General features: G+C 35.7%; 28 non-coding genes across 28 annotated transcripts in view; all 28 read left to right on the top strand.

Moving 5' to 3' along the window:
* Positions 1 to 122: 122 nt before the first annotated feature.
* On the top strand, positions 123 to 212 carry TRNAY-GUA (transfer RNA tyrosine (anticodon GUA)). Its single transcript is given in 2 exon segments — positions 123 to 159; positions 177 to 212. It is a non-coding gene; the product is annotated as a tRNA-Tyr (tRNA).
* A 1,223-nt stretch (positions 213 to 1,435) lies between these two features.
* On the top strand, positions 1,436 to 1,525 carry TRNAY-GUA (transfer RNA tyrosine (anticodon GUA)). The gene is given in 2 exon segments: positions 1,436 to 1,472; positions 1,490 to 1,525. It is a non-coding gene; the product is annotated as a tRNA-Tyr (tRNA).
* A 239-nt stretch (positions 1,526 to 1,764) lies between these two features.
* Positions 1,765 to 1,846, top strand: TRNAS-AGA (transfer RNA serine (anticodon AGA)). The gene has a single exon. It is a non-coding gene; the product is annotated as a tRNA-Ser (tRNA).
* A 902-nt stretch (positions 1,847 to 2,748) lies between these two features.
* Positions 2,749 to 2,838, top strand: TRNAY-GUA (transfer RNA tyrosine (anticodon GUA)). Its single transcript is given in 2 exon segments — positions 2,749 to 2,785; positions 2,803 to 2,838. It is a non-coding gene; the product is annotated as a tRNA-Tyr (tRNA).
* Positions 2,839 to 3,077: 239 nt separating this feature from the next.
* TRNAS-AGA (transfer RNA serine (anticodon AGA)) lies at positions 3,078 to 3,159 on the top strand. Its single transcript has one exon. It is a non-coding gene; the product is annotated as a tRNA-Ser (tRNA).
* A 902-nt stretch (positions 3,160 to 4,061) lies between these two features.
* Positions 4,062 to 4,151, top strand: TRNAY-GUA (transfer RNA tyrosine (anticodon GUA)). Its single transcript is given in 2 exon segments — positions 4,062 to 4,098; positions 4,116 to 4,151. It is a non-coding gene; the product is annotated as a tRNA-Tyr (tRNA).
* Positions 4,152 to 4,390: 239 nt separating this feature from the next.
* Positions 4,391 to 4,472, top strand: TRNAS-AGA (transfer RNA serine (anticodon AGA)). The gene has a single exon. It is a non-coding gene; the product is annotated as a tRNA-Ser (tRNA).
* Positions 4,473 to 5,374: 902 nt separating this feature from the next.
* Positions 5,375 to 5,464, top strand: TRNAY-GUA (transfer RNA tyrosine (anticodon GUA)). The gene is given in 2 exon segments: positions 5,375 to 5,411; positions 5,429 to 5,464. It is a non-coding gene; the product is annotated as a tRNA-Tyr (tRNA).
* A 1,223-nt stretch (positions 5,465 to 6,687) lies between these two features.
* TRNAY-GUA (transfer RNA tyrosine (anticodon GUA)) lies at positions 6,688 to 6,777 on the top strand. Its single transcript is given in 2 exon segments — positions 6,688 to 6,724; positions 6,742 to 6,777. It is a non-coding gene; the product is annotated as a tRNA-Tyr (tRNA).
* Positions 6,778 to 7,016: 239 nt separating this feature from the next.
* TRNAS-AGA (transfer RNA serine (anticodon AGA)) lies at positions 7,017 to 7,098 on the top strand. The gene has a single exon. It is a non-coding gene; the product is annotated as a tRNA-Ser (tRNA).
* A 902-nt stretch (positions 7,099 to 8,000) lies between these two features.
* TRNAY-GUA (transfer RNA tyrosine (anticodon GUA)) lies at positions 8,001 to 8,090 on the top strand. Its single transcript is given in 2 exon segments — positions 8,001 to 8,037; positions 8,055 to 8,090. It is a non-coding gene; the product is annotated as a tRNA-Tyr (tRNA).
* A 1,224-nt stretch (positions 8,091 to 9,314) lies between these two features.
* On the top strand, positions 9,315 to 9,404 carry TRNAY-GUA (transfer RNA tyrosine (anticodon GUA)). The gene is given in 2 exon segments: positions 9,315 to 9,351; positions 9,369 to 9,404. It is a non-coding gene; the product is annotated as a tRNA-Tyr (tRNA).
* A 1,223-nt stretch (positions 9,405 to 10,627) lies between these two features.
* On the top strand, positions 10,628 to 10,717 carry TRNAY-GUA (transfer RNA tyrosine (anticodon GUA)). The gene is given in 2 exon segments: positions 10,628 to 10,664; positions 10,682 to 10,717. It is a non-coding gene; the product is annotated as a tRNA-Tyr (tRNA).
* A 1,223-nt stretch (positions 10,718 to 11,940) lies between these two features.
* TRNAY-GUA (transfer RNA tyrosine (anticodon GUA)) lies at positions 11,941 to 12,030 on the top strand. Its single transcript is given in 2 exon segments — positions 11,941 to 11,977; positions 11,995 to 12,030. It is a non-coding gene; the product is annotated as a tRNA-Tyr (tRNA).
* Positions 12,031 to 12,270: 240 nt separating this feature from the next.
* TRNAS-AGA (transfer RNA serine (anticodon AGA)) lies at positions 12,271 to 12,352 on the top strand. Its single transcript has one exon. It is a non-coding gene; the product is annotated as a tRNA-Ser (tRNA).
* Positions 12,353 to 13,254: 902 nt separating this feature from the next.
* Positions 13,255 to 13,344, top strand: TRNAY-GUA (transfer RNA tyrosine (anticodon GUA)). Its single transcript is given in 2 exon segments — positions 13,255 to 13,291; positions 13,309 to 13,344. It is a non-coding gene; the product is annotated as a tRNA-Tyr (tRNA).
* A 239-nt stretch (positions 13,345 to 13,583) lies between these two features.
* Positions 13,584 to 13,665, top strand: TRNAS-AGA (transfer RNA serine (anticodon AGA)). The gene has a single exon. It is a non-coding gene; the product is annotated as a tRNA-Ser (tRNA).
* A 902-nt stretch (positions 13,666 to 14,567) lies between these two features.
* On the top strand, positions 14,568 to 14,657 carry TRNAY-GUA (transfer RNA tyrosine (anticodon GUA)). Its single transcript is given in 2 exon segments — positions 14,568 to 14,604; positions 14,622 to 14,657. It is a non-coding gene; the product is annotated as a tRNA-Tyr (tRNA).
* A 240-nt stretch (positions 14,658 to 14,897) lies between these two features.
* Positions 14,898 to 14,979, top strand: TRNAS-AGA (transfer RNA serine (anticodon AGA)). The gene has a single exon. It is a non-coding gene; the product is annotated as a tRNA-Ser (tRNA).
* A 902-nt stretch (positions 14,980 to 15,881) lies between these two features.
* Positions 15,882 to 15,971, top strand: TRNAY-GUA (transfer RNA tyrosine (anticodon GUA)). Its single transcript is given in 2 exon segments — positions 15,882 to 15,918; positions 15,936 to 15,971. It is a non-coding gene; the product is annotated as a tRNA-Tyr (tRNA).
* A 239-nt stretch (positions 15,972 to 16,210) lies between these two features.
* TRNAS-GGA (transfer RNA serine (anticodon GGA)) lies at positions 16,211 to 16,292 on the top strand. The gene has a single exon. It is a non-coding gene; the product is annotated as a tRNA-Ser (tRNA).
* A 903-nt stretch (positions 16,293 to 17,195) lies between these two features.
* Positions 17,196 to 17,285, top strand: TRNAY-GUA (transfer RNA tyrosine (anticodon GUA)). The gene is given in 2 exon segments: positions 17,196 to 17,232; positions 17,250 to 17,285. It is a non-coding gene; the product is annotated as a tRNA-Tyr (tRNA).
* Positions 17,286 to 18,508: 1,223 nt separating this feature from the next.
* On the top strand, positions 18,509 to 18,598 carry TRNAY-GUA (transfer RNA tyrosine (anticodon GUA)). Its single transcript is given in 2 exon segments — positions 18,509 to 18,545; positions 18,563 to 18,598. It is a non-coding gene; the product is annotated as a tRNA-Tyr (tRNA).
* Positions 18,599 to 19,821: 1,223 nt separating this feature from the next.
* TRNAY-GUA (transfer RNA tyrosine (anticodon GUA)) lies at positions 19,822 to 19,911 on the top strand. The gene is given in 2 exon segments: positions 19,822 to 19,858; positions 19,876 to 19,911. It is a non-coding gene; the product is annotated as a tRNA-Tyr (tRNA).
* Positions 19,912 to 20,151: 240 nt separating this feature from the next.
* Positions 20,152 to 20,233, top strand: TRNAS-AGA (transfer RNA serine (anticodon AGA)). The gene has a single exon. It is a non-coding gene; the product is annotated as a tRNA-Ser (tRNA).
* Positions 20,234 to 21,135: 902 nt separating this feature from the next.
* On the top strand, positions 21,136 to 21,225 carry TRNAY-GUA (transfer RNA tyrosine (anticodon GUA)). Its single transcript is given in 2 exon segments — positions 21,136 to 21,172; positions 21,190 to 21,225. It is a non-coding gene; the product is annotated as a tRNA-Tyr (tRNA).
* A 239-nt stretch (positions 21,226 to 21,464) lies between these two features.
* TRNAS-AGA (transfer RNA serine (anticodon AGA)) lies at positions 21,465 to 21,546 on the top strand. Its single transcript has one exon. It is a non-coding gene; the product is annotated as a tRNA-Ser (tRNA).
* A 902-nt stretch (positions 21,547 to 22,448) lies between these two features.
* Positions 22,449 to 22,500, top strand: part of TRNAY-GUA (transfer RNA tyrosine (anticodon GUA)) — a 90-nt gene continuing 38 nt past the window's right edge. Inside the window, exon 1 of the tRNA in view lies at positions 22,449 to 22,485. This is a non-coding gene — a tRNA (tRNA-Tyr). The remainder of the gene's footprint in view (positions 22,486 to 22,500) is intronic.

Below are 22,500 nucleotides of genomic sequence, written 5' to 3'. Positions count from 1 at the left end.
TAGTTGAATCTCTTTTGTGTAGTCAAATCATTTTTCATTTTGCTTGGAAAGTTGATAATGTTTAAAATTAACACTCAATCATTTTAATAGCATGTAATATCACAGTTGTACGATCATGGAATCCTTTGATATCTCAGCTGGTAGAGCGGAGGACTGTAGAAGTGATTGGTACAGAAATCCTTAGGTTGCTGGTTCAATTCCGGCTCGAAGGATGACGCTTTTGATAAACTTAGATGTCAGTACTGACATTTTACAAACCCAAAACTGTACCAAGTATAAAGCATTCTCCAAGTTATATTTTAAAAATCATTAACGCAGGTCACTGTGGTCAGGATTAACTTCCCATGGAAATCATCTCTGATACAATATTACTTCAGTCATCCTCACAGCCTGAAATGAAGTAGCTCAACCCATAGAGAAACTTTTGTGAAAACATCACATTGCATGAGAGGTAGTCCTGGCCGAGTGGTTAAGGCGATGGACTAGAAAGCCATTGGGGTCTCCCCGCGCTGGTTCAAATCTTGCAGACTACGACCACATGGTTGTTTTATTTTTCAGAAAATTTACTAGAAGCTTGAAACCAGTGTTGCTCAGGGTGAGTCTGGAACTGGCACATCAAAATCTTTAGGATGCCTGCCTGTTCTCTCTTTCTCTATCCGTCATTCTCCTCCTCTACTTGAGACTGAGCCCAGGAATCTCAGCAGCCATACTAAGTAGCATTTATTAATTACAAATGCATTTTGAATGTCAAATTTGTAAGAAAGTTTTGTACATTTAGCAAAATATCAAATTCATTTGAAAGAAAATGATGTCCACTCAAAGTAAAAAGAGCTTTGGTTACTTTCAATGCACAACATTTTACTTTCAAATCGTGTCAGATGACTTTCAGTGCTAATTATTATATCATTTATCTCTCCTTTATTAAAAATTGTGCTTTAATACAAAAAAAGAAAAATAATTGTCTGTGCATACTCTCATGTAGCACAATTATCTTCACTAGCTCAAAAGGGCCGCTCATTGTCCAAAATGAATTGTCAAATCAGAACAAACAATGGAATATCCCCATCATTCCTGGAACACTTGATTAGTTTACAAAACAAGCAAAATTTAAAAGAGTGTAGAAGGTTTGATAGGCTCAAGCATCTCTAATCTTGATGTAAGTTTGGCTACACTAAAAAATCTATTGAAAGTGCTTTCCAAACTAGCTCTCTAGCCAGTTGATAGTAATTGCACAAATATAAGTCAAACTATTAGTGATATTTTCCAAATGATTAAACATGACAATTTGTGTGATAAAGCAACACAGGAATAAGTAGTTGAATCTCTTTTGTGTAGTCAAATAATTTTTCATTTTGCTTGGAAAGTTGATAATGTTTAAAATTAACACTCAATCATTTTAATAGCACATAATATCACAGTTGGACGATCATGGAATCCTTCGATAGCTCAGCTGGTAGAGCGGAGGACTGTAGAGGTGATTGGTACAGAAATCCTTAGGTCGCTGGTTCAATTCCGGCTCGAAGGAAGACGCTTTTGATAAAATTAGATGTCAGTACTGACATTTTACAAACCCAAAACTGTACCAAGTATAAAGCATTCTCCAAGTTATATTTTAAAAATCATTAACGCAGGTCACTGTGGTCAGGATTAACTTCCCATGGAAATCATCTCTGATACAATATTACTTCAGTCATCCTCACAGCCTGAAATGAAGTAGCTCAACCCATAGAGAAACTTTTGTGAAAACATCACATTGCATGAGAGGTAGTCGTGGCTGAGTGGTTAAGGCGATGGACTAGAAATACATTGGGGTCTCCCCGCGCAGGCTCAAATCCTGCCGACTACGACCACATGGTTGTTTTATTTTTCAGAAAATTTACTAAAAGCTTGAAACCAGTGTTGCTCAGGGTGAGTCTGGAACTGGCACATCAAAATCTTTAGGATGCCTGCCTGTTCTCTCTTTCTCTATCCGTCATTTTCCTCCTCTACTTGAGGCTGAGCCCAGGAATCTCAGCAGCGATACTAAGTAGCATTTATTAATTACAAATGCATTTTGAATGTCAAATTTGTAAGAAAGTTTTGTACATTTAGCAAAATATCAAATTCATTTGAAAGAAAATGATGTCCACTCAAAGTAAAAAGAGCTTTTGTTACTTTCAATGCACAACATTTTACTTTCAAATCGTGTCAGATGACTTTCAGTGCTAATTATTATATCATTAACCTCTCCTTTATTAAAAATTGTGCTTTAATGCAAAAAAATAAAAATAATTGTCTGTGCATACTCTCATGTAGCACAATTATCTTCACTAGCTCAAAAGGGCCGCTCATTGTCCAAAATTAATTGTCAAATCAGAACAAACAATGGAATATCCCCATCATTCCTGGAACACTTGATTAGTTTACAAAACAAGCAAAATTTAAAAGAGTGTAGAAGGTTTGATAGGCTCAAGCATCTCTAATCTTGATGTAAGTTTGGCTACACTAAAAAATCTATTGAAAGTGCTTTCCAAACTAGCTCTGTAGCCAGTTGATAGTAATTGCACAAATATAAGTCAAACTATTAGTGATATTTTCCAAATGATTAAACATGACAATTTGTGTGATGAAGCAACACAGGAATAAGTAGTTGAATCTCTTTTGTGTAGTCAAATCATTTTTTATTTTGCTTGGAAAGTTGATAATGTTTAAAATTAACACCCAATCATTTTAATAGCATGTAACATCACAGCTGTATGATCATGGAATCCTTCGATATCTCAGCTGGTAGAGCAGAGGACTGTAGAGGAGATTGGAACAGAAATCCTTAGGTCGCTGGTTCAATTCCGGCTCGAAGGTTGACGTTTTTGATAAACTGAGATGTCAGTACTGACATTTTACAAACCCAAAACTGTACCAAGTATAAAGCATTCTCCAAGTTATATTTTAAAAATCATTAACGCAGGTCACTGTGGTCAGGATTAACTTCCCATGGAAATCATCTCTGATACAATATTACTTCAGTCATCCTCACAGCCTGAAATGAAGTAGCTCAACCCATAGAGAAGCTTTTGTGAAAACATCACATTGCATGAGAGGTAGTTGTGGCTGAGTGGTTAAGGAGATGGACTAGAAATCCATTGGGTTCTCCCCGCGCAGGTTCAAATCCTGCCGACTACGACCACATGGTTGTTTTATTTTTCAGAAAATTTACTAAAAGCTTGAAACCAGTGTTGCTCAGGGTGAGTCAGGAACTAGCACATCAAAATCTTTAGGATGCCTGCCTGTTCTCTCTTTCTCTATCCGTCATTCTCCTCCTCTACTTGAGACTGAGCCCAGGAATCTCAGCAGCCATAGTAAGTAGCAGTTATTAAGTACAAATGGATTTTGAATGTCAAATTTGTATGAAAGTTTTGTACATTTAGCAAAATATCAAATTCATTTGAAAGAAAATGATGTCCACTCAAAGTAAAAAGAGCTTTGGTTACTTTCAATGCACAACATTTTACTTTCAAATCGTGTCAGATGACTTTCAGTGCTAATTATTATATCATTAACCTCTCCTTTATTAAAAATTGTGCTTTAATGCAAAAAAAGAAAAATAATTGTCTGTGCATACTCTCATGTAGCACAATTATCTTCACTAGCTCAAAAGGGCCGCTCATTGTCCAAAATGAATTGTCAAATCAGAACAAACAATGGAATATCCCCATCATTCCTGGAACACTTGATTAGTTTACAAAACAAGCAAAATTTAAAAGAGTGTAGAAGGTTTGATAGGCTCAAGCATCTCTAATCTTGATGTAAGTTTGGCTACACTAAAAAATCTATTGAAAGTGCTTTCCAAACTAGCTCTGTAGCCAGTTGATAGTAATTGCACAAATATAAGTCAAACTATTAGTGATATTTTCCAAATGATTAAACATGACAATTTGTGTGATAAAGCAACACAGGAATAAGTAGTTGAATCTCTTTTGTGTAGTCAAATCATTTTTCATTTTGCTTGGAAAGTTGATAATGTTTAAAATTAACACTCAATCATTTTAATAGCACGTAATATCACAGTTGTACGATCATGGAATCCTTCTATAGCTCAGCTGGTAGAGCGGAGGACTGTAAAGGTGATTGGTACAGAAATCCTTAGGTTGCTGGATCAATTCCGGCTCGAAGGATAACGCTTTCGATAAACTTAGGTGTCAGTACTGACATTTTACAAACCCAAAACTGTACCAAGTATAAAGCATTCTCCAAGTTATATTTTAAAAATCATTAACGCAGGTCACTGTGGTCAGGATTAACTTCCCATGGAAATCATCTCTGATACAATATTACTTCAGTCATCCTCACAGCCTGAAATGAAGTAGCTCAACCCATAGAGAAGCTTTTGTGAAAACATCACATTGCATGAGAGGTAGTTGTGGCCGAGTGGTTAAGGCGATGGACTAGAAATCCATTGGGTTCTCCCCGCGCAGGTTCAAATCCTGCCGACTACGACCACATGGTTGTTTTATTTTTCAGAAAATTTACTAAAAGCTTGAAACCAGTGTTGCTCAGGGTGAGTCAGGAACTAGCACATCAAAATCTTTAGGATGCCTGCCTGTTCTCTCTTTCTCTATCCGTCATTCTCCTCCTCTACTTGAGACTGAGCCCAGGAATCTCAGCAGCCATAGTAAGTAGCAGTTATTAAGTACAAATGGATTTTGAATGTCAAATTTGTATGAAAGTTTTGTACATTTAGCAAAATATCAAATTCATTTGAAAGAAAATGATGTCCACTCAAAGTAAAAAGAGCTTTGGTTACTTTCAATGCACAACATTTTACTTTCAAATCGTGTCAGATGACTTTCAGTGCTAATTATTATATCATTAACCTCTCCTTTATTAAAAATTGTGCTTTAATGCAAAAAAAGAAAAATAATTGTCTGTGCATACTCTCATGTAGCACAATTATCTTCACTAGCTCAAAAGGGCCGCTCATTGTCCAAAATGAATTGTCAAATCAGAACAAACAATGTAATATCCCCATCATTCCTGGAACACTTGATTAGTTTACAAAACAAGCAAAATTTAAAAGAGTGTAGAAGGTTTGATAGGCTCAAGCATCTCTAATCTTGATGTAAGTTTGGCTACACTAAAAAATCTATTGAAAGTGCTTTCCAAACTAGCTCTGTAGCCAGTTGATAGTAATTGCACAAATATAAGTCAAACTATTAGTGATATTTTCCAAATGATTAAACATGACAATTTGTGTGATAAAGCAACACAGGAATAAGTAGTTGAATCTCTTTTGTGTAGTCAAATCATTTTTCATTTTGCTTGGAAAGTTGATAATGTTTAAAATTAACACTCAATCATTTTAATAGCATGTAATATCACAGTTGTACGATCATGGAATCCTTTGATATCTCAGCTGGTAGAGCGGAGGACTGTAGAAGTGATTGGTACAGAAATCCTTAGGTTGCTGGTTCAATTCCGGCTCGAAGGATGACGCTTTTGATAAACTTAGATGTCAGTACTGACATTTTACAAACCCAAAACTGTACCAAGTATAAAGCATTCTCCAAGTTATATTTTAAAAATCATTAACGCAGGTCACTGTGGTCAGGATTAACTTCCCATGGAAATCATCTCTGATACAATATTACTTCAGTCATCCTCACAGCCTGAAATGAAGTAGCTCAACCCATAGAGAATCTTTTGTGAAAACATCACATTGCATGAGAGGTAGTCCTGGCCGAGTGGTTAAGGCGATGGACTAGAAAGCCATTGGGGTCTCCCCGCGCTGGTTCAAATCTTGCAGACTACGACCACATGGTTATTTTTTTTTTCAGAAAATTTACTAGAAGCTTGAAACCAGTGTTGCTCAGGGTGAGTCAGGAACTAGCACATCAAAATCTTTAGGATGCCTGCCTGTTCTCTCTTTCTCTATCCGTCATTCTCCTCCTCTACTTGAGACTGAGCCCAGGAATCTCAGCAGCCAAACTAAGTAGCATTTATTAATTACAAATGCATTTTGAATGTCAAATTTGTAAGAAAGTTTTGTACATTTAGCAAAATATCAAATTCATTTGAAAGAAAATGATGTCCACTCAAAGTAAAAAGAGCTTTGGTTACTTTCAATGCACAACATTTTACTTTCAAATCGTGTCAGATGACTTTCAGTGCTAATTATTATATCATTAACCTCTCCTTTATTAAAAATTGTGCTTTAATGCAAAAAAAGAAAAATAATTGTCTGTGCATACTCTCATGTAGCACAATTATCTTCACTAGCTCAAAAGGGCCGCTCATTGTCCAAAATGAATTGTCAAATCAGAACAAACAATGGAATATCCCCATCATTCCTGGAACACTTGATTAGTTTACAAAACAAGCAAAATTTAAAAGAGTGTAGAAGGTTTGATAGGCTCAAGCATCTCTAATCTTGATGTAAGTTTGGCTACACTAAAAAATCTATTGAAAGTGCTTTCCAAACTAGCTCTCTAGCCAGTTGATAGTAATTGCACAAATATAAGTCAAACTATTAGTGATATTTTCCAAATGATTAAACATGACAATTTGTGTGATAAAGCAACACAGGAATAAGTAGTTGAATCTCTTTTGTGTAGTCAAATAATTTTTCATTTTGCTTGGAAAGTTGATAATGTTTAAAATTAACACTCAATCATTTTAATAGCACATAATATCACAGTTGGATGATCATGGAATCCTTCGATAGCTCAGCTGGTAGAGCGGAGGACTGTAGAGGTGATTGGTACAGAAATCCTTAGGTCGCTGGTTCAATTCCGTCTCGAAGGAAGACGCTTTTGATAAACTTAGATGTCAGTACTGACATTTTACAAACCCAAAACTGTACCAAGTATAAAGCATTCTCCAAGTTATATTTTAAAAATCATTAACGCAGGTCACTGTGGTCAGGATTAACTTCCCATGGAAATCATCTCTGATACATTATTACTTCAGTCATCCTCACAGCCTGAAATGAAGTAGCTCAACCCATAGAGAAACTTTTGTGAAAACATCACATCACATGAGAGGTAGTCGTGGCTGAGTGGTTAAGGCGATGGACTAGAAATCCATTTGGTTCTCCCCGCGCAGGTTCAAATCCTGCCGACTACGACCACATGGTTGTTTTATTTTTCAGAAAATTTACTAAAAGCTTTAAACCAGTGTTGCTCAGGGTGAGTCAGGAACTGGCACATCAAAATCTTTAGGATGCCTGTCTGTTCTCTCTTTCTCTATCCGTCATTCTCCTCCTCTACTTGAGACTGAGCCCAGGAATCTCAGCAGCCATAGTAAGTAGCAGTTATTAAGTTCAAATGCATTTTGAATGTCAAATTTGTATGAAAGTTTTGTACATTTAGCAAAATATCAAATTCATTTGAAAGAAAATGATGTCCACTCAAAGTAAAAAGAGCTTTGGTTACTTTCAATGCACAACATTTTACTTTCAAATCATGTCAGATGACTTTCAGTGTTAATTATTATATCATTAACCTCTCCTTTATTAAAAATTGTGCTTTAATGCAAAAAAAGAAAAATAATTGTCTGTGCATACTCTCATGTAGCACAATTATCTTCACTAGCTCAAAAGGGCCGCTCATTGTCCAAAATTAATTGTCAAATCAGAACAAACAATGGAATATCCCCATCATTCCTGGAACACTTGATTAGTTTACAAAACAAACAAAATTTAAAAGAGTGTAGAAGGTTTGATAGGCTCAAGCATCTCTAATCTTGATGTAAGTTTGGCTACACTAAAAAATCTATTGAAAGTGCTTTCCAAACTAGCTCTGTAGCCAGTTGATAGTAATTGCACAAATATAAGTCAAACTATTAGTGATATTTTCCAAATGATTAAACATGACAATTTGTGTGATAAAGCAACACAGGAATAAGTAGTTGAATCTCTTTTGTGTAGTCAAATCATTTTTCATTTTGCTTGGAAAGTTGATAATGTTTAAAATTAACACTCAATCATTTTAATAGCATGTAATATCACAATTGTATGATCATGGAATCCTTCGATAGCTCAGCTGGTAGAGCGGAGGACTGTAGAAGTGATTGGTACAGAAATCCTTAGGTCGCTGGTTCAATTCCGGCTCGAAGGATGACGCTTTTGATAAACATAGATGTCAGTACTGACATTTTACAAACCCAAAACTGTACCAAGTATAAAGCATTCTCCAAGTTATATTTTAAAAATCATTAACGCAGGTCACTGTGGTCAGGATTAACTTCCCATGGAAATCATCTCTGATACAATATTACTTCAGTCATCCTCACAGCCTGAAATGAAGTAGCTCAACCCATAGAGAAACTTTTGTGAAAACAACACATTGCATGAGAGGTAGTTGTGGCCGAGTGGTTAAGGCGATGGATTAGAATTACATTGGAGTCTCCCCGCGCAGGTTCAAATCCTGCCGACTATGACCACATGGTTGTTTTATTTTTCAGAAAAATTTACTAAAAGCTTGAAACCAGTGTTGCTCAGGGTGAGTCAGGAACTGGCACATCAAAATCTTTAGGATGCCTGTCTGTTCTCTCTTTCTCTATCCGTCATTCTCCTCCTCTACTTGAGACTGAGCCCAGGAATCTCAGCAGCCATACTAAGTAGCATTTATTAATTACAAATGCATTTTGAATATCAAATTTGTAAGAAAGTTTTGTACATTTAGCAAAATATCAAATTCATTTGAAAGAAAATGATGTCCACTCAAAGTAAAAAGAGCTTTGGTTACTTTCAATGCACAACATTTTACTTTCAAATCGTGTCAGATGACTTTCAGTGCTAATTATTATATCATTAACCTCTCCTTTATTAAAAAATGTGCTTTAATGCAAAAAAAGAAAAATAATTGTCTGTGCATACTCTCATGTAGCACAATTATCTTCACTAGCTCAAAAGGGCCGCTCATTGTCCAAAATGAATTGTCAAATCAGAACAAACAATGGAATATCCCCATCATTCCTGGAACACTTGATAAGTTTACAAAACAAGCAAAATTTAAAAGAGTGTAGAAGGTTTGATAGGCTCAAGCATCTCTAATCTTGATGTAAGTTTGGCTACACTAAAAAATCTATTGAAAGTGCTTTCCAAACTAGCTCTGTAGCCAGTTGATAGTAATTGCACAAATATAAGTTAAACTATTAGTGATATTTTCCAAATGATTAAACATGACAATTTGTGTGATAAAGCAACACAGGAATAAGTAGTTGAATCTCTTTTGTGTAGTCAAATCATTTTTCATTTTGCTTGGAAAGTTGATAATGTTTCAAATTAACACTCAATCATTTTAATAGCATGTAGTATCACAGTTGTAAGATCATGGAATCCTTCGATAGCTCAGCTGGTAGAACGGAGGACTGTAGAAGTGATTGGTACAGAAATCCTTAGGTTGCTGGTTCAATTCCGGCTCGAAGGATGACGCTTTTGATAAACTTAGATGTCAGTACTGACATTTTACAAACCCAAAACTGTACCAAGTATAAAGCATTCTCCAAGTTATATTTTAAAAATCATTAACGCAGGTCACTGTGGTCAGGATTAACTTCCCATGGAAATCATCTCTGATACAATATTACTTCAGTCATCCTCACAGCCTGAAATGAAGTAGCTCAACCCATAGAGAAACTTTTGTGAAAACATCACATTGCATGAGAGGTAGTCATGGCCGAGTGGTTAAGGCGATGGACTAGAAAGCCATTGGGGTCTCCCCGCGCATGTTCAAATCTTGCCGACTACGACCACATGGTTGTTTTATTTTTCAGAAAATTTACTAAAAGCTTCAAACCAGTGTTGCTCAGGGTGAGTCAGGAACTGGCACATCAAAATCTTTAGGATGCCTGCCTGTTCTCTCTTTCGCTATCCGTCATTCTCCTCCTCTACTTGAGACTGAGCCCAGGAATCTCAGCAGCCATACTAAGTAGCATTTATTAATTACAAATGCATTTTGAATGTCAAATTTGTAAGAAAGTTTTGTACATTTAGCAAAATATCAAATTCATTTGAAAGAAAATGATGTCCACTCAAAGTAAAAAGAGCTTTGGTTACTTTCAATGCACAACATTTTACTTTCAAATCGTGTCAGATGACTTTCAGTGCTATTTATTATATCATTAACCTCTCCTTTATTAAAAATTGTGCTTTAATGCAAAAAAAGAAAAATAATTGTCTGTGCATACTCTCATGTAGCACAATTATCTTCACTAGCTAAAAAGGGCCGCTCATTGTCCAAAATGAATTGTCAAATCAGAACAAACAATGGAATATCCCCATCATTCCTGGAACACTTGATTAGTTTACAAAACAAGCAAAATTTAAAAGAGTGTAGAAGGTTTGATAGGCTCAAGCATCTCTAATCTTGATGTAAGTTTGGCTACACTAAAAAATCTATTGAAAGTGCTTTCCAAACTAGCTCTGTAGCCAGTTGATAGTAATTGCACAAATATAAGTCAAACTATTAGTGATATTTTCCAAATGATTAAACATGACAATTTGTGTGATAAAGCAGCACAGGAATAAGTAGTTGAATCTCTTTTGTGTAGTCAAATCATTTTTCATTTTGCTTGGAAAGTTGATAATGTTTAAAATTAACACTCAATCATTTTAATAGCACGTAATATCACAGATATATGATCATGGAATCCTTCGATAGCTCAGCTGGTAGAGCGGAGGACTGTAGAGGTGATTGGTACAGAAATCCTTAGGTCGCTGGTTCAATTCCGGCTAGAAGGATGATGCTTTTGATAAACTTAGATGTCAGTACTGACATTTTACAAACCCAAAACTGTACCAAGTATAAAGCATTCTCCAAGTTATATTTTAAAAATCATTAACGCAGGTCACTGTGGTCAGGATTAACTTCCCATGGAAATCATCTCTGATACAATATTACTTCAGTCATCCTCACATCCTGAAATGAAGTAGCTCAACCCATAGAGAAACTTTTGTGAAAACATCACATTGCATGAGAGGTAGTCGTGGCCGAGTGGTTAAGGCGATGGACTAGAATTATATTGGAATCTTCCCGCGCAGGTTCAAATCCTGCCGACTACGACCACATGGTTGTTTTATTTTTCAGAAAATTTACTAAAAGCTTGAAACCAGTGTTGCTCAGGGTGAGTCAGGAACTGGCACATCAAAATCTTTAGGATGCCTGTCTGTTCTCTCTTTCTCTATCCGTCATTCTCCTCCTCTACTTGAGACTGAGCCCAGGAATCTCAGCAGCCATACTAAGTAGCATTTATTAATTACAAATGCATTTTGAATATCAAATTTGTAAGAAAGTTTTGTACATTTAGCAAAATATCAAATTCATTTGAAAGAAAATGATGTCCACTCAAAGTAAAAAGAGCTTTGGTTACTTTCAATGCACAACATTTTACTTTCAAATCGTGTCAGATGACTTTCAGTGCTAATTATTATATCATTAACCTCTCCTTTATTAAAAATTGTGCTTTAATGCAAAAAAAGAAAAATAATTGTCTGTGCATACTCTCATGTAGCACAATTATCTTCACTAGCTCAAAAGGGCCGCTCTTTGTCCAAAATGAATTGTCAAATCAGAACAAACAATGGAATATCCCCATCATTCCTGGAACACTTGATTAGTTTACAAAACAAGCAAAATTTAAAAGAGTGTAGAAGGTTTGATAGGCTCAAGCATCTCTAATCTTGATGTAAGTTTGGCTACACTAAAAAATCTATTGAAAGTGCTTTCCAAACTAGCTCTGTAGCCAGTTGATAGTAATTGCACAAATATAAGTCAAACTATTAGTGATATTTTCCAAATGATTAAACATGACAATTTGTGTGATAAAGCAACACAGGAATAAGTAGTTGAATCTCTTTTGTGTAGTCAAATCATTTTTTATTTTGCTTGGAAAGTTGATAATGTTTAAAATTAACACTCAATCATTTTAATAGCACGTAATATCACAGTTGTACGATCATGGAATCCTTCGATAGCTCAGCTGGTAGAGCGGAGGACTGTAGAGGTGCTTGGTACAGAAATCCTCAGGTCGCTGGTTCAATTCCGGCTCGAAGGATGATGCTTTTGATAAACTTAGATGTCAGTACTGACATTTTACAAACCCAAAACTGTACCAAGTATAAAGCATTCTCCAAGTTATATTTTAAAAATCATTAACGCAGGTCACTGTGGTCAGGATTAACTTCCCATGGAAATCATCTCTGATACAATATTACTTCAGTCATCCTCACATCCTGAAATGAAGTAGCTCAACCCATAGAGAACATTTTTGTGAAAACTTCACATTGCATGAGAGGTAGTCGTGGCCGAGTGGTTAAGGCGATGGACTAGAATTACATTGGGGTCTCCCCGCGCAGGTTCAAATCCTGCCGACTACGACCACATGGTTGTTTAATTTTTCCGAAAATTTACTAAAAGCTTGAAACCAGTGTTGCTCAGGGTGAGTCAGGAACTGGCACATCAAAATCTTTAGGATGCCTGTCTGTTCTCTCTTTCTCTATCCGTCATTCTCCTCCTCTACTTGAGACTGAGCCCAGGAATCTCAGCAGCCATACTAAGTAGCATTTATTAATTACAAATGCATTTTGAATGTCAAATTTGTAAGAAAGTTTTGTACATTTAGCAAAATATCAAATTCATTTGAAAGAAAATGATGTCCACTCAAAGTAAAAAGAGCTTTGGTTACTTTCAATGCACAACATTTTACTTTCAAATCGTGTCAGATGACTTTCAGTGCTAATTATTATATCATTAACCTCTCCTTTATTAAAAATTGTGCTTTAATGCAAAAAAAGAAAAATAATTGTCTGTGCATACTCTCATGTAGCACAATTATCTTCACTAGCTCAAAAGGGCCGCTCATTGTCCAAAATGAATTGTCAAATCAGAACAAACAATGGAATATCCCCATCATTCCTGGAACACTTGATTAGTTTACAAAACAAGCAAAATTTAAAAGAGTGTAGAAGGTTTGATAGGCTCAAGCATCTCTAATCTTGATGTAAGTTTGGCTACGCTAAAAAATCTATTGAAAGTGCTTTCCAAACTAGCTCTGTAGCCAGTTGATAGTAATTGCACAAATATAAGTCAAACTATTAGTGATATTTTCCAAATGATTAAACATGACAATTTGTGTGATAAAGCAACACAGGAATAAGTAGTTGAATCTCTTTTGTGTAGTCAAATCATTTTTCATTTTGCTTGGAAAGTTGATAATGTTTCAAATTAACACTCAATCATTTTAATAGCATGTAATATCACAGTTGTAAGATCATGGAATCCTTCGATAGCTCAGCTGGTAGAGCGGAGGACTGTAGAAGTGATTGGTACAGAAATCCTTAGGTTGCTGGTTCAATTCCGGCTCGAAGGATGACGCTTTTGATAAACTTAGATGTCAGTACTGACATTTTACAAACCCAAAACTGTACCAAGTATAAAGCATTCTCCAAGTTATATTTTAAAAATCATTAACGCAGGTCACTGTGGTCAGGATTAACTTCCCATGGAAATCATCTCTGATACAATATTACTTCAGTCATCCTCACAGCCTGAAATGAAGTAGCTCAACCCATAGAGAAACTTTTGTGAAAACATCACATTGCATGAGAGGTAGTCATGGCCGAGTGGTTAAGGCGATGGACTAGAAAGCCATTGGGGTCTCCCCGCGCAGGTTCAAATCTTGCCGACTACGACCACATGGTTGTTTTATTTTTCAGAAAATTTACTAAAAGCTTGAAACCAGTGTTGCTCAGGGTGAGTCAGGAACTGGCACATCAAAATCTTTAGGATGCCTGCCTGTTCTCTCTTTCTCTATCCGTCATTCTCCTCCTCTACTTGAGACTGAGCCCAGGAATCTCAGCAGCCATACTAAGTAGCATTTATTAATTACAAATGCATTTTGAATGTCAAATTTGTAAGAAAGTTTTGTACATTTAGCAAAATATCAAATTCATTTGAAAGAAAATGATGTCCACTCAAAGTAAAAAGAGATTTGGTTACTTTCAATGCACAACATTTTACTTTCAAATCGTGTCAGATGACTTTCAGTGCTAATTATTATATCATTAACCTCTCCTTTATTAAAAATTGTGCTTTAATGCAAAAAAAGAAAAATAATTGTCTGTGCATACTCTCATGTAGCACAATTATCTTCACTAGCTCAAAAGGGCCGCTCATTGTCCAAAATGAATTGTCAAATCAGAACAAACAATGGAATATCCCCATCATTCCTGGAACACTTGATTAGTTTACAAAACAAGCAAAATTTAAAAGAGTGTAGAAGGTTTGATAGGCTCAAGCATCTCTAATCTTGATGTAAGTTTGGCTACACTAAAAAATCTATTGAAAGTGCTTTCCAAACTAGCTCTGTAGCCAGTTGATAGTAATTGCACAAATATAAGTCAAACTATTAGTGATATTTTCCAAATGATTAAACATGACAATTTGTGTGATAAAGCAACACAGGAATAAGTAGTTGAATCTCTTTTGTGTAGTCAAATCATTTTTTATTTTGCTTGGAAAGTTGATAATGTTTAAAATTAACACTCAATCATTTTAATAGCACGTAATATCACAGATATACGATCATGGAATCCTTCGATAGCTCAGCTGGTAGAGCGGAGGACTGTAGATGTGTTTGGTACAGAAATCCTCAGGTCGCTGGTTCAATTCCGGCTCGAAGGATGATGCTCTTGATAAACTTAGATGTCAGTACTGACATTTTACAAACCCAAAACTGTACCAAGTATAAAGCATTCTCCAAGTTATATTTTAAAAATCATTAACGCAGGTCACTGTGGTCAGGATTAACTTCCCATGGAAATCATCTCTGATACAATATTACTTCAGTCATCCTCACATCCTGAAATGAAGTAGCTCAACCCATAGAGAAAATTTTTGTGAAAACTTCACATTGCATGAGAGGTAGTCGTGGCCGAGTGGTTAAGGCGATGGACTAGAATTACATTGGGGTCTCCCCGCGCAGGTTCAAATCCTGCCGACTACGACCACATGGTTGTTTAATTTTTCCGAAAATTTACTAAAAGCTTGAAACCAGTGTTGCTCAGGGTGAGTCAGGAACTGGCACATCAAAATCTTTAGGATGCCTGTCTGTTCTCTCTTTCTCTATCCGTCATTCTCCTCCTCTACTTGAGACTGAGCCCAGGAATCTCAGCAGCCATACTAAGTAGCATTTATTAATTACAAATGCATTTTGAATGTCAAATTTGTAAGAAAGTTTTGTACATTTAGCAAAATATCAAATTCATTTGAAAGAAAATGATGTCCACTCAAAGTAAAAAGAGCTTTGGTTACTTTCAATGCACAACATTTTACTTTCAAATCGTGTCAGATGACTTTCAGTGCTAATTATTATATCATTAACCTCTCCTTTATTAAAAATTGTGCTTTAATGCAAAAAAATAAAAATAATTGTCTGTGCATACTCTCATGTAGCACAATTATCTTCACTAGCTCAAAAGGGCCGCTCATTGTCCAAAATGAATTGTCAAATCAGAACAAACAATGGAATATCCCCATCATTCCTGGAACACTTGATTAGTTTACAAAACAAGCAAAATTTAAAAGAGTGTAGAAGGTTTGATAGGCTCAAGCATCTCTAATCTTGATGTAAGTTTGGCTACACTAAAAAATCTATTGAAAGTGCTTTCCAAACTAGCTCTGTAGCCAGTTGATAGTAATTTCACAAATATAAGTCAAACTATTAGTGATATTTTCCAAATGATTAAACATGACAATTTGTGTGATAAAGCAACACAGGAATAAGTAGTTGAATCTCTTTTGTGTAGTCAAATCATTTTTCATTTTGCTTGGAAAGTTGATAATGTTTAAAATTAACACTCAATCATTTTAATAGAACGTAATATCACAACTGTATGCTCATGGAATCCTTCGATATCTCAGCTGGTAGAGCGGAGGACTGTAGAGGAGATTGGTACAGAAATCCTTAGGTCGCTGGTTCAATTCCGGCTCGAAGGATAATGCTTTTGATAAACTTAGATGTGAGTACTGACATTTTACAAAGCCAAAATTATACCAAGTATAAAGCATTCTCTAAGTTATATTTTAAAAATCATTAACGCAGGTCACTGTGGTCAGGATTAACTTTAAATGGAAATCATCTCTGATACAATATTACTTCAGTCATCCTCACAGCTTGAAATGAAGTAGCTCAACCCATAGAGAAACATTTGTGAAAACATCACATTGCATGAGAGGTAGTCGTGGCCGAGTGGTTAAGGCGATGGACTGGAAATCCATTGGGGTCTCCCCGCGCAGGTTCAAATCCTGCCAACTACGACCACATTGTTGTTTTATTTTTCAGAAAATTTACTAAAAGCTTGAAACCAGTGTTGCTCAGGGTGAGTCAGGAACTGGCACATCAAAATCTTTAGGATGCCTGCCTGTTCTCTCTTTCTCTATCCGTCATTCTCCTCCTCTACTTGAGACTGAGCCCAGGAATCTCAGCAGCCATACTAAGTAGCATTTATTAATTACAAATGCATTTTGAATGTCAAATTTGTAAGAAAGTTTTGTACATTTAGCAAAATATCAAATTCATTTGAAAGAAAATGATGTCCACTCAAAGTTACAAGAGCTTTGGTTACTTTCAATGCACAACATTTTACTTTCAAATCGTGTCAGATGACTTTTAGTGCTAATTATTATATCATTAACCTCTCCTTTATTAAAAATTGTGCTTTAATGCAAAAAAAGAAAAATAATTGTCTGTGCATACTCTCATGTAGCACAATTATCTTCACTAGCTCAAAAGGGCCGCTCATTGTCCAAAATGAATTGTCAAATCAAAACAAACAATGGAATATCCCCATCATTCCTGGAACACTTGATTAGTTTACAAAACAAGCACAATTTAAAAGAGTGTAGAAGGTTTGATAGGCTCAAGCATCTCTAATCTTGATGTAAGTTTGGCTACACTAAAAAAATCTATTGAAAGTGCTTTCCAAACTAGCTCTGTAGCCAGTTGATAGTAATTGCACAAATATAAGTCAAACTATTAGTGATATTTTCCAAATGATTAAACATGACAATTTGTGTGATAAAGCAACACAGGAATAAGTAGTTGAATCTCTTTTGTGTAGTCAAATCATTTTTCATTTTGCTTGGAAAGTTGATAATGTTTCAAATTAACACTCAATCATTTTAATAGCATGTAGTATCACAGTTGTAAGATCATGGAATCCTTCGATAGCTCAGCTGGTAGAACGGAGGACTGTAGAAGTGATTGGTACAGAAATCCTTAGGTTGCTGGTTCAATTCCGGCTCGAAGGATGACGCTTTTGATAAACTTAGATGTCAGTACTGACATTTTACAAACCCAAAACTGTACCAAGTATAAAGCATTCTCCAAGTTATATTTTAAAAATCATTAACGCAGGTCACTGTGGTCAGGATTAACTTCCCATGGAAATCATCTCTGATACAATATTACTTCAGTCATCCTCACAGCCTGAAATGAAGTAGCTCAACCCATAGAGAAACTTTTGTGAAAACATCACATTGCATGAGAGGTAGTCATGGCCGAGTGGTTAAGGCGATGGACTAGAAAGCCATTGGGGTCTCCCCGCGCATGTTCAAATCTTGCCGACTACGACCACATGGTTGTTTTATTTTTCAGAAAATTTACTAAAAGCTTCAAACCAGTGTTGCTCAGGGTGAGTCAGGAACTGGCACATCAAAATCTTTAGGATGCCTGCCTGTTCTCTCTTTCGCTATCCGTCATTCTCCTCCTCTACTTGAGACTGAGCCCAGGAATCTCAGCAGCCATACTAAGTAGCATTTATTAATTACAAATGCATTTTGAATGTCAAATTTGTAAGAAAGTTTTGTACATTTAGCAAAATATCAAATTCATTTGAAAGAAAATGATGTCCACTCAAAGTAAAAAGAGCTTTGGTTACTTTCAATGCACAACATTTTACTTTCAAATCGTGTCAGATGACTTTCAGTGCTATTTATTATATCATTAACCTCTCCTTTATTAAAAATTGTGCTTTAATGCAAAAAAAGAAAAATAATTGTCTGTGCATACTCTCATGTAGCACAATTATCTTCACTAGCTAAAAAGGGCCGCTCATTGTCCAAAATGAATTGTCAAATCAGAACAAACAATGGAATATCCCCATCATTCCTGGAACACTTGATTAGTTTACAAAACAAGCAAAATTTAAAAGAGTGTAGAAGGTTTGATAGGCTCAAGCATCTCTAATCTTGATGTAAGTTTGGCTACACTAAAAAATCTATTGAAAGTGCTTTCCAAACTAGCTCTGTAGCCAGTTGATAGTAATTGCACAAATATAAGTCAAACTATTAGTGATATTTTCCAAATGATTAAACATGACAATTTGTGTGATAAAGCAGCACAGGAATAAGTAGTTGAATCTCTTTTGTGTAGTCAAATCATTTTTCATTTTGCTTGGAAAGTTGATAATGTTTAAAATTAACACTCAATCATTTTAATAGCACGTAATATCACAGATATACGATCATGGAATCCTTCGATAGCTCAGCTGGTAGAGCGGAGGACTGTAGAGGTGATTGGTACAGAAATCCTTAGGTCGCTGGTTCAATTCCGGCTCGAAGGATGATGCTTTTGATAAACTTAGATGTCAGTACTGACATTTTACAAACCCAAAACTGTACCAAGTATAAAGCATTCTCCAAGTTATATTTTAAAAATCATTAACGCAGGTCACTGTGGTCAGGATTAACTTCCCATGGAAATCATCTCTGATACAATATTACTTCAGTCATCCTCACATCCTGAAATGAAGTAGCTCAACCCATAGAGAAACTTTTGTGAAAACATCACATTGCATGAGAGGTAGTCGTGGCCGAGTGGTTAAGGCGATGGACTAGAATTATATTGGAATCTTCCCGCGCAGGTTCAAATCCTGCCGACTACGACCACATGGTTGTTTTATTTTTCAGAAAATTTACTAAAAGCTTGAAACCAGTGTTGCTCAGGGTGAGTCAGGAACTGGCACATCAAAATCTTTAGGATGCCTGTCTGTTCTCTCTTTCTCTATCCGTCATTCTCCTCCTCTACTTGAGACTGAGCCCAGGAATCTCAGCAGCCATACTAAGTAGCATTTATTAATTACAAATGCATTTTGAATATCAAATTTGTAAGAAAGTTTTGTACATTTAGCAAAATATCAAATTCATTTGAAAGAAAATGATGTCCACTCAAAGTAAAAAGAGCTTTGGTTACTTTCAATGCACAACATTTTACTTTCAAATCGTGTCAGATGACTTTCAGTGCTAATTATTATATCATTAACCTCTCCTTTATTAAAAATTGTGCTTTAATGCAAAAAAAGAAAAATAATTGTCTGTGCATACTCTCATGTAGCACAATTATCTTCACTAGCTCAAAAGGGCCGCTCTTTGTCCAAAATGAATTGTCAAATCAGAACAAACAATGGAATATCCCCATCATTCCTGGAACACTTGATTAGTTTACAAAACAAGCAAAATTTAAAAGAGTGTAGAAGGTTTGATAGGCTCAAGCATCTCTAATCTTGATGTAAGTTTGGCTACACTAAAAAATCTATTGAAAGTGCTTTCCAAACTAGCTCTGTAGCCAGTTGATAGTAATTGCACAAATATAAGTCAAACTATTAGTGATATTTTCCAAATGATTAAACATGACAATTTGTGTGATAAAGCAACACAGGAATAAGTAGTTGAATCTCTTTTGTGTAGTCAAATCATTTTTTATTTTGCTTGGAAAGTTGATAATGTTTAAAATTAACACTCAATCATTTTAATAGCACGTAATATCACAGTTGTACGATCATGGAATCCTTCGATAGCTCAGCTGGTAGAGCGGAGGACTGTAGAGGTGCTTGGTACAGAAATCCTCAGGTCGCTGGTTCAATTCCGGCTCGAAGGATGATGCTTTTGATAAACTTAGATGTCAGTACTGACATTTTACAAACCCAAAACTGTACCAAGTATAAAGCATTCTCCAAGTTATATTTTAAAAATCATTAACGCAGGTCACTGTGGTCAGGATTAACTTCCCATGGAAATCATCTCTGATACAATATTACTTCAGTCATCCTCACATCCTGAAATGAAGTAGCTCAACCCATAGAGAACATTTTTGTGAAAACTTCACATTGCATGAGAGGTAGTCGTGGCCGAGTGGTTAAGGCGATGGACTAGAATTACATTGGGGTCTCCCCGCGCAGGTTCAAATCCTGCCGACTACGACCACATGGTTGTTTAATTTTTCCGAAAATTTACTAAAAGCTTGAAACCAGTGTTGCTCAGGGTGAGTCAGGAACTGGCACATCAAAATCTTTAGGATGCCTGTCTGTTCTCTCTTTCTCTATCCGTCATTCTCCTCCTCTACTTGAGACTGAGCCCAGGAATCTCAGCAGCCATACTAAGTAGCATTTATTAATTACAAATGCATTTTGAATGTCAAATTTGTAAGAAAGTTTTGTACATTTAGCAAAATATCAAATTCATTTGAAAGAAAATGATGTCCACTCAAAGTAAAAAGAGCTTTGGTTACTTTCAATGCACAACATTTTACTTTCAAATCGTGTCAGATGACTTTCAGTGCTAATTATTATATCATTAACCTCTCCTTTATTAAAAATTGTGCTTTAATGCAAAAAAAGAAAAATAATTGTCTGTGCATACTCTCATGTAGCACAATTATCTTCACTAGCTCAAAAGGGCCGCTCATTGTCCAAAATGAATTGTCAAATCAGAACAAACAATGGAATATCCCCATCATTCCTGGAACACTTGATTAGTTTACAAAACAAGCAAAATTTAAAAGAGTGTAGAAGGTTTGATAGGCTCAAGCATCTCTAATCTTGATGTAAGTTTGGCTACGCTAAAAAATCTATTGAAAGTGCTTTCCAAACTAGCTCTGTAGCCAGTTGATAGTAATTGCACAAATATAAGTCAAACTATTAGTGATATTTTCCAAATGATTAAACATGACAATTTGTGTGATAAAGCAACACAGGAATAAGTAGTTGAATCTCTTTTGTGTAGTCAAATCATTTTTCATTTTGCTTGGAAAGTTGATAATGTTTCAAATTAACACTCAATCATTTTAATAGCATGTAATATCACAGTTGTAAGATCATGGAATCCTTCGATAGCTCAGCTGGTAGAGCGGAGGACTGTAGAAGTGATTGGTACAGAAATCCTTAGGTTGCTGGTTCAATTCCGGCTCGAAGGATGACGCTTTTGATAAACTTAGATGTCAGTACTGACATTTTACAAACCCAAAACTGTACCAAGTATAAAGCATTCTCCAAGTTATATTTTAAAAATCATTAACGCAGGTCACTGTGGTCAGGATTAACTTCCCATGGAAATCATCTCTGATACAATATTACTTCAGTCATCCTCACAGCCTGAAATGAAGTAGCTCAACCCATAGAGAAACTTTTGTGAAAACATCACATTGCATGAGAGGTAGTCATGGCCGAGTGGTTAAGGCGATGGACTAGAAAGCCATTGGGGTCTCCCCGCGCAGGTTCAAATCTTGCCGACTACGACCACATGGTTGTTTTATTTTTCAGAAAATTTACTAAAAGCTTGAAACCAGTGTTGCTCAGGGTGAGTCAGGAACTGGCACATCAAAATCTTTAGGATGCCTGCCTGTTCTCTCTTTCTCTATCCGTCATTCTCCTCCTCTACTTGAGACTGAGCCCAGGAATCTCAGCAGCCATACTAAGTAGCATTTATTAATTACAAATGCATTTTGAATGTCAAATTTGTAAGAAAGTTTTGTACATTTAGCAAAATATCAAATTCATTTGAAAGAAAATGATGTCCACTCAAAGTAAAAAGAGATTTGGTTACTTTCAATGCACAACATTTTACTTTCAAATCGTGTCAGATGACTTTCAGTGCTAATTATTATATCATTAACCTCTCCTTTATTAAAAATTGTGCTTTAATGCAAAAAAAGAAAAATAATTGTCTGTGCATACTCTCATGTAGCACAATTATCTTCACTAGCTCAAAAGGGCTGCTCATTGTCCAAAATGAATTGTCAAATCAGAACAAACAATGGAATATCCCCATCATTCCTGGAACACTTGATTAGTTTACAAAACAAGCAAAATTTAAAAGAGTGTAGAAGGTTTGATAGGCTCAAGCATCTCTAATCTTGATGTAAGTTTGGCTACACTAAAAAATCTATTGAAAGTGCTTTCCAAACTAGCTCTGTAGCCAGTTGATAGTAATTGCACAAATATAAGTCAAACTATTAGTGATATTTTCCAAATGATTAAACATGACAATTTGTGTGATAAAGCAACACAGGAATAAGTAGTTGAATCTCTTTTGTGTAGTCAAATCATTTTTTATTTTGCTTGGAAAGTTGATAATGTTTAAAATTAACACTCAATCATTTTAATAGCACGTAATATCACAGATATACGATCATGGAATCCTTCGATAGCTCAGCTGGTAGAGCGGAGGACTGTAGATGTGTTTGGTACAG

Source organism: Pseudophryne corroboree (genome assembly GCF_028390025.1).
Source record: "Pseudophryne corroboree isolate aPseCor3 chromosome 4 unlocalized genomic scaffold, aPseCor3.hap2 SUPER_4_unloc_1, whole genome shotgun sequence".
Classification (NCBI taxonomy): domain Eukaryota; kingdom Metazoa; phylum Chordata; class Amphibia; order Anura; family Myobatrachidae; genus Pseudophryne; species Pseudophryne corroboree.
The sequence above is the reverse complement of the archived record's forward strand: the minus strand, read 5'-3'. Positions and strand labels throughout refer to the sequence as shown.